The sequence below is a fragment of the Alosa pseudoharengus genome, unplaced genomic scaffold, assembly GCF_046254945.1.
Source record: "Alosa pseudoharengus isolate Yale_2024_CS ecotype anadromous, Long Island Sound unplaced genomic scaffold, YU_APseudo_1.1 YU_APseudo_1.1_scf_5, whole genome shotgun sequence".
In the NCBI taxonomy this organism is placed as follows: domain Eukaryota; kingdom Metazoa; phylum Chordata; class Actinopteri; order Clupeiformes; family Clupeidae; genus Alosa; species Alosa pseudoharengus.
In genome coordinates this window covers 28373531-28381461 of record NW_027468837.1, presented here as the reverse complement: position 1 = coordinate 28381461, position 7931 = coordinate 28373531, and positions in this window count along the sequence as shown.

The following is a 7931-nucleotide window of genomic DNA, read 5'->3' as shown; positions in this document are numbered from 1 at the left end:
ATTTGCTATCATGTTGACACTTTGATTGTTCTTGATCTTGCCACTGATGTAAGTCATTGTTTAGTTCATAAGTGCATGTGAGTTTATATGCATCACTAAGATGAGGCAAGTTTATGTTAATATCTAGTCAAGTAGGAGGGAGGCCACACCTTGCATATTTTTATTTGCACAGACGTGTTACGGCGCATGCTTTCTTCAGTCTGCATACTGAAGAAGGCACGCGCCCAAACTCGTCTGTGCAAATAGAAAGTAAACTTATGCATGGTGCTGCCTCCCTCCTGCTTGACTTGACCTGTTGGCTTGCTGAGATGATTTGCTGATGCGATCACTTTGCCAATCTGTTAAGATTACTTGTTAATGTTGTGACACCTTGAACTAATGAGGTGTTTTGTTGATGTTCTGCTTTGATTAATATGAAGCAGAAAGGAGATCTGCTAGAAGCACATCTGATGGCACGTTTTCATGTTGGAGCTGGTACACCCACACACACACACACACACACACGCACATACACACACACACGTGCGCGCACACACACACACACACACACACACACACACACACACACACACACAAACATGCAGTGCTCATGGCAAAACACAATGAATGATATCTGACCCTTCACACACACTATCAGGGAATAAACTCACTGTGATGCTCTGAACACTCTCTAAGAAAGTTATCCATCCTAGTGTTGCTGTAAGAGGCAAAGACACCAGTTGCTGTTTTAAACTACTGTGTACTTTCTAATGGCATATCCATTAGCTGCTCTACCCTCTATGATGACTGGACTGCTCTACCCTCTATGATGATTAGGCTGATCTACCTCTATGATGACTGGGCTGCTCTACCTATGATGACTGGGCTGCTCTACCCCCTTTGATGACTGGGCTGCTCTACCCCCTATGATGACTGGGCTGCTCTACCCCCTATGATGACTGGGCTGCTCTACCCTCTATGATGATTGGGCTGATCTACCCCTATGATGACTGGGCTGCTCTACCTATGATGGCTGGGCTGCTCTACCCCCTATGATGGTTGGGCTGATCTATGATGACTGGGCTGCTCAACCCCCTATGATGACTGGGCTGCTCTACCCCCTATGATGACTGGGCTGATCTACCTCTATGATGACTGGGCTGCTCTACCCCCTATGATGGTTGGGCTGATCTATGATGACTGGGCTGCTCTACCCCTATGATGACTGGGCTGTTTGAGCCTCCCTGTAAACTTTCCATCACTCTCCTATCTTCTTATTTAACAAAAAATAGTTCATTTCGTGGCATGAATGCCATTCTAATTGTATTGTCGGATAGATTATGTAAGTAGTGCACCAAAAGCACAAATATGCACACTGTCAATCGTCCAAACTGTTTATTTTAAGCTTTGGGACATTCCTGTTATAAATGTCTGAAATGAAAAAAAATATCTTATGTTATTTTTAGACACACATTTCAGCATCTGCATTTCTGTCATGAGATGTCAGCTCTAGGGGGTCACCTAGTCTAGGCAAGACTGCAGGAACAGGACATTAAATCCATACTGGGCCTCGGGCCCCGTCCTTGCTGTCTTGCTGAATCCTTAAAAACAATGAAAACTTCCAATCAAAGTTGATTTTCACCCCGCCATGTGAAGGACGGCCAAGTTGGCAGTGCAGGAGCAGGAGGCTTGTGTTTCATGAAAGAGAGAGAGAGAGAGAGAGAGAGAGAGAGATTGTTGTCCAGTGGCTACAGCTCCTTCCTTCAGGCCATACCCAGACACTGGGACAGTGGGGCTAGATCTCTAGATCTGGGGCTATATCAAGACCAAGATAGACAGATGAACAGCCATACTTGACCTGTGTGTGTGTGTGTGTGTGTGTGTGTGTGTGTGTGTAGTGTACTGTTCCATATCAGCAGTTATAGGAAGCATGTAAAAACTCTTAGATGAACTGCTTTAATGTACTTGATTATTCAGAAAATTTGATTCCTAGTGAAAATGTACTTGGACAGTGGAAACAAATAAAAGTGTATAACATGTGTATGTGTCTCTTTCTCTCTCTCTCTCTCGCTCTCTCTCTCTCTCTCTCTCTCTCTGTGTGTGTGTGTGTGTGTGTGTGTGTGTGTGTGTGTGTGTGTGTGTGTGCATGCTACCAGCTCAGGCCTGGGTCCATTCTGCCCCTCTGTTGGTCTGGCGTACAGCACTGTGTGGACAGAACAAGCTGCGGGGTGGGTATGCGTGTGTGTGGGCAGACGGCTAGCACCTCACTTCTGTTCCACTACAGCGGTCAAGGTGAAGCCTCCTGGGCTCACAGCACCGTGCACCCCCCCAACACACAAACACACACACACACACAAAGACACACACACACAGACAAGTACATACTGTACAGTATATATAGAATGCACACAAATCCACAAACCCAACCCAGAATACAGTAGGTCGTATAAAAAGGTGCGCTGCGCTACATTAAATTTACCTAAAAACTGAGCCTCTATGCAAACATTTAGCCTCGCACAATCAGTCACAGATATCCAAATACAAAAACACAGACACACACACACACACACAGAGAAGCTCTGCATAGCCCATTCTGAAAGCTGCGGTGTGCCCACTCTGATGCACTGCAGGGGGATCAGGTTCTTGTGAGAGGGAGTGCCTGTGGGCAATGATACGACCTGGCCACAGGTCAGAGAGGGTCAGCCAAGACACACACAGAAGACAGAGAGAGAGATGGAGGGATGGATAAAGCGACTGGGTGAGAAAGAGTGAGAAGAAGGGAAAGAGAAATAAATGGCAGGGGGGATAGGAAAGAGTGATGGTTTTTCGTATGCACTCCTTAATATTCAATGGGATTGCAGCGCCAACTTCAATTAAAACTACTGGCTATTATGGAGACATTACACTGTATGAGTGTGACTGTGTTTGTCTGTGTGTGTGTGTGTGTGTGTGTGTGTGTATCTTTGTGGGTGTATTAGACAGACTGGTGAGAGGATGACAGTGTGATGAGTACTATCATATTCTTTGTGGATAAATGTAGATGGGGTGACAGAATCAGAGAAGAAAAGAGAAGTGGTGAAACAAGCAGGCATAAGAGGGAAAGAGCCAGAGTAGCATCTGTGTGTGTGTGTGTGTGTGTGTTTGTGTGTGTGTGTGTGTCTGTGTGTGTGTGTGTCTGTCTGTGTGTGTGTGTGTGTCTATGTGTATCTGTGTGTGTGTATCTGTCTGTGTGTGTGTGTCTGTGTGTGTGCAGTGCAGTGCAGCGCAGCTCAATGTTGCCCCCTGTGCACATATGACAGGTTGGTAGAGTCAGGGCTTTTCCTGCTCGTTTCCCCACTGCAGCAATGTCACCTTGAGTGTAGAGGGACGTTGAAACATATACACACACGCACACACACAGAAATCTCTCTCACGCAAATCTCTCTCTCTGTCTCAGTCACACACACACACACACACACACACACACTATTGCAGATCAGATCAAAGGTATTACACCTGAGCCTCACACTATATGCACACACACGTTCCTGACTTGAGCTCTCTGCCAGCTGTTATATCTGGAGACATTCATCATATTCTACTTGCTTTCCAACCACCAGTGCTTCCAGCTGCAATGACAAGTCTAGGACACTGATGTTGTCTCATAATCTTCTACCCCCCAAAACACACTGACGTAACATCTAAAATGTCTACATATTAGTTTATTTTCGCTACTATTTGTTCTTTTTTCTCTTCTTTTTGTTTCCTCGAGGGGTTCAGCAATAGTAGCAGCATCTCCCAAAGGTCATTGTGCTGCTGAGTGGTACAGATGTCCTGCCTCAGCTCTTCTGTGGTCTGCAGTACTGTATGCTCCAAACGTCCAACCCTTAGATGTGTGCTCTTTTACATCCGCAAAGACTTGACTACTGGACAGCAGTGAAAAACAAAACACCCTTCACGGCAGATTTATCCGTATCTCTATGAGATCTGTCCACTACTAATTATGAAACCATTCAGCTGAGTTTAAGCTTATAAATGAAACACCCTTGAATATCATATTCTTTTACTGCTAATGCTGTAGTCATCATAAAGACAGGAATGTGATGTAAAGTGAGATCCAGCTGTACTTTACTACTAACACTTGTATCAGGGCAACTGTACTTGACCGAGATGTGTTCTATTTTAAGATCTGCAGACTGCATTATTGGAGCCAGCAAATCAAAGTCAGCAGATATGTGATAATGTTTCAGCCAGGTAAACCACAGAGACTGGGACAGTGACAGGATCTTATGATCACCCGGTGTTTCAATGTACCTGCAGTTCAGTGATGCGCGGGTCCATTCACAGGCGACCTGAACCCGAGGCTATATCACAACCTGACCGATGCTATATTACAACCTGACCAAGACTTGAACGAGTATTTTTAAAGAGAAAATTATGCATATGATCCAACATTACCTTGTTGGACATGGGCCAACATTATATTGTTTTCAATGAAGTCTTCCTTACACTTTTCTCAGTTGTTTTTTCGCCTTAAATTACAGTAAGACATGAAGGAAACATTGACAGTCTTCCGACTTCAGCCCACACATCTGGCCCTGTGCCACTGGATGCCACCATTTCCTTTCTGCGTGAGAAACTGGAGTTTTTGGAGTGTTATGTTTTTGTTGCTGTTGTTGTTATTGTCTTGGTTGTTTAAGCTACTTCAACTCTTGGGTCCCCTCAATCAAAATATATTATTTAAAGTGTATGTGTCAGGTTAAAAAACATTTTTGACAAATGAAGCTAGGGACATGAAGCAAGATAGTAGTGAGTAGTGATTTTTCTTGAAAAATCAACTTTAAATACAATAGAACAATATTTACAGTTATTACACGGCTCTTCACAAGACAAGTAGAACGCTCCATTGGCTTGAATGGGATTTCCCCAAGTTCTACGGTAAAATATATTCATGTAATTACCGCTGCAAACATAATTACCGCTGTCAATGGCAACGGGTCATGTGCTTCTGATAACGTCTTTCATACACTCTAAAAAATGTTGGGTTAAAAATAATCCAAATATAACCCAGCCGCTGGTTAACTAACCACATTGAGTTATCCTAACCCAATGGTCTGGGTACATTATTAAACCCAGCAGATTGGGTATGATTCTAACCCAAAACGCTGGGTTATATCAACACAACATTAGTTAAATTGGCACAATAGACTGGGTAAAAGTAACCAATGTGCTGGGTTATAACTATATACATGTTGAGTAAAATTCACACAGTATATTGGGTATATATTCAACCCAAGCCACTGGGTTATATCAACAGAACTGCTAGTTAAAATTACCAGTTGTAGGGTTTTCCAAACCCAGTATTTGGGTTGCATTGAGAGAAAATGGGCAACAGATAGCTATGCAATGAAATAAAACAGTTCGACAGAATTATTTATTTGACAGTTTACTTTATTTTTGAACGGATAGCCTACTCTAAAAGCAGCAGCAGCATGTGATAAGTTACTTCCATGAAGACAGCTAGGTCCATTTGGGGGTCAGCCCTGTCAATCAAAGAAAGAAAAAAAGTGTATTAATCACTGCTATTTACAGAACCTTATATCAAGACTTTCACGAACCATTATCAGTGAATGATGTTGACAAACATTAAAAATCCCCCAGGAGACAAAATATTAGCGCAACACACTCGGAAACCATGACCACCTCATGGAGTTGTTTAACAGCAGACTTGACAAACGTTACGTTCAGTAATGTTAACGTTAGTGGCAGTGATAGACCGTTAGCTAGCTGCTAGCTCATGTTAGCACATTCAGTTCGTGAAATCCAAGTTGTGTGTAACATTTATGTTACCCCCAAATACCACCCAGTAAGTTACATGGCTATAATATGAAGCTACAATGAATGCATTAATATGTTGTTTGGCATGATGATTACCGTACGTGTGAAGAGACTACTTCGACTGTATAGCCTTCATTAAATGACACACATGCTGCACTACAGTAACGTTAGCATAGTCTACCAACCGTCTGCTAACTTTAACCTAGCCAGCTGTTGGTATGCTCATTTTAGTTTGTTTTAAAAGTTTGTTTTGTTTCTGTTCAGCAGTTCATACCCAGTGAACACAGAACTATGTTTTTAAGAGTCTGTCTTTGTGTAGATTTAACATTAACATGAGCAGTAATTGTAAGTTAATGTTAGCTAACATTAGCTGGCTTGAATGACACAATTCTTAACCTGCTTGAGGCGAAACGAAATTGGCAGGCAGAATATCGATTCATATCACGAAGGGTATCTCTGGGTGGACTTTTAAAATCCTTCTGAATAATAATAATAAAAAAAGTTAAAAGCAGATAGCTACATACCTTCCGAAATCGCCTGATTTCCACTGCATGTTGACAGCTGCTGGACTGCATGGACGGTTGAAAGAATAACGATTTCCCCCGAACTCTCAAATAACTATGCTGTGTTAAAGTTACCCTGGTGCTGGGTAGTGTACTCACGTCAGGTGGGGGAGAAGAGGGGCGCTGTCCTACATTATCAACCCAACAAGCTGGGTTACAGAAAATAACCCAACATGAGTAAAAACAACCCCACACAATGACCCAACAGTTTTAACCCAGCGTTTGGGTTGAGAAAATAACCCAGCATTTCTTAGAGTGTATCACTATGCAAGGACTGAACTTCAAAAATGAAAAACTTCAAAATTTCAAAATTCAAAACAACAAAAACTTCAAAATTTCATTCAAAAATGAAAGCAGACGGTTGATCAGCTGTGTTCTAAAGAATGTTTGATTCAAATTCAGCGTGTGTTTTCAACTATTTGTTTCTCATCAAATGCCATGATGAACGGTAAGGCTATGTAGGCTAAAGTCATATCGTGGGGAGTTTATTATTTTGTTTTGGTAAGTAGCCGTGTAATAAGCGGGATAATGTATAACACCGGTCATTACGGGTAACAGGAAATGAACACAACGCAAGTGGCAACAGTGGAATAAGCGGGATAATGGACTCCGCGGTGGTCTGTTCACAGAAGTTAATGCACGGTCGAGGTTGTAAAACGGCCCCGACGCGTAGCGGAGAACAGACCTCCGTGTCGTCTATTATCCCTTACTTATTTTTATAACTGAATTTATGAACATTCCAGGAAACATTCCAGACACAATGATGACCTCAGGGAGTCCAGCAAAGTTGGTCAATTAAAACACATGGGATAAGCGATCATACAGTAGTTTTTTTTTTTACACTGATGAGGCCAAAAACATGACTTAATTCCAGTATGTCATGCTAGAGTCTACTATCTGCCTGACATAAAAAAAAATATCCTGATACATTTTTTCTTTACTGGCAACCATTATTGATCTTAAAATGTCAATCATGCTAATGCTGGTATGTCATAGAGGACATTTTTGGCCTTATCAGTGTAAAAGAAAATGCAGTTAAAACCCATTCTCCCCTATGCTCAACTTTTCTGGACTCCCTCTTATGAGGTCATCACTGTGTCTGGAATGTTCATAAATTCAGTTATAAAAATAACTGTAAATATTGTTCTATTGTATTTAAAGGTCCAGTATGTAGGAAATAAGTAAGGGATAATGGACGACACGGTGGTCTGTTCACAGAAGTTAATGCACGGTCGAGGTTGTAAAACGGCCCCGACGCGAACCTCGTAGTGCATTAACTTCTGTGAACAGACCACCGTGGAGTCCATTATCCCGCTTATTACACTGTTGCCACTTGCGTTGTGTTCATTTCCTGTTACAATTTAAACGTTTTAATCGCTAAAACTGTCTTGTTTGTAGAACTAATTTCTTCCGACACATATCAGCTAATTTCTCAACTCACAGGACAAACTGCCGTTACTAGTTCTAAATGGATGGTTGCTACGGCCAAAGGCCAGTCGTTAGTTCTATCTCTCCCGTTGTCAAGCGGGCGTATCCCAAGATTCTGATGAACTTTAGCTTTGAAACATCGCT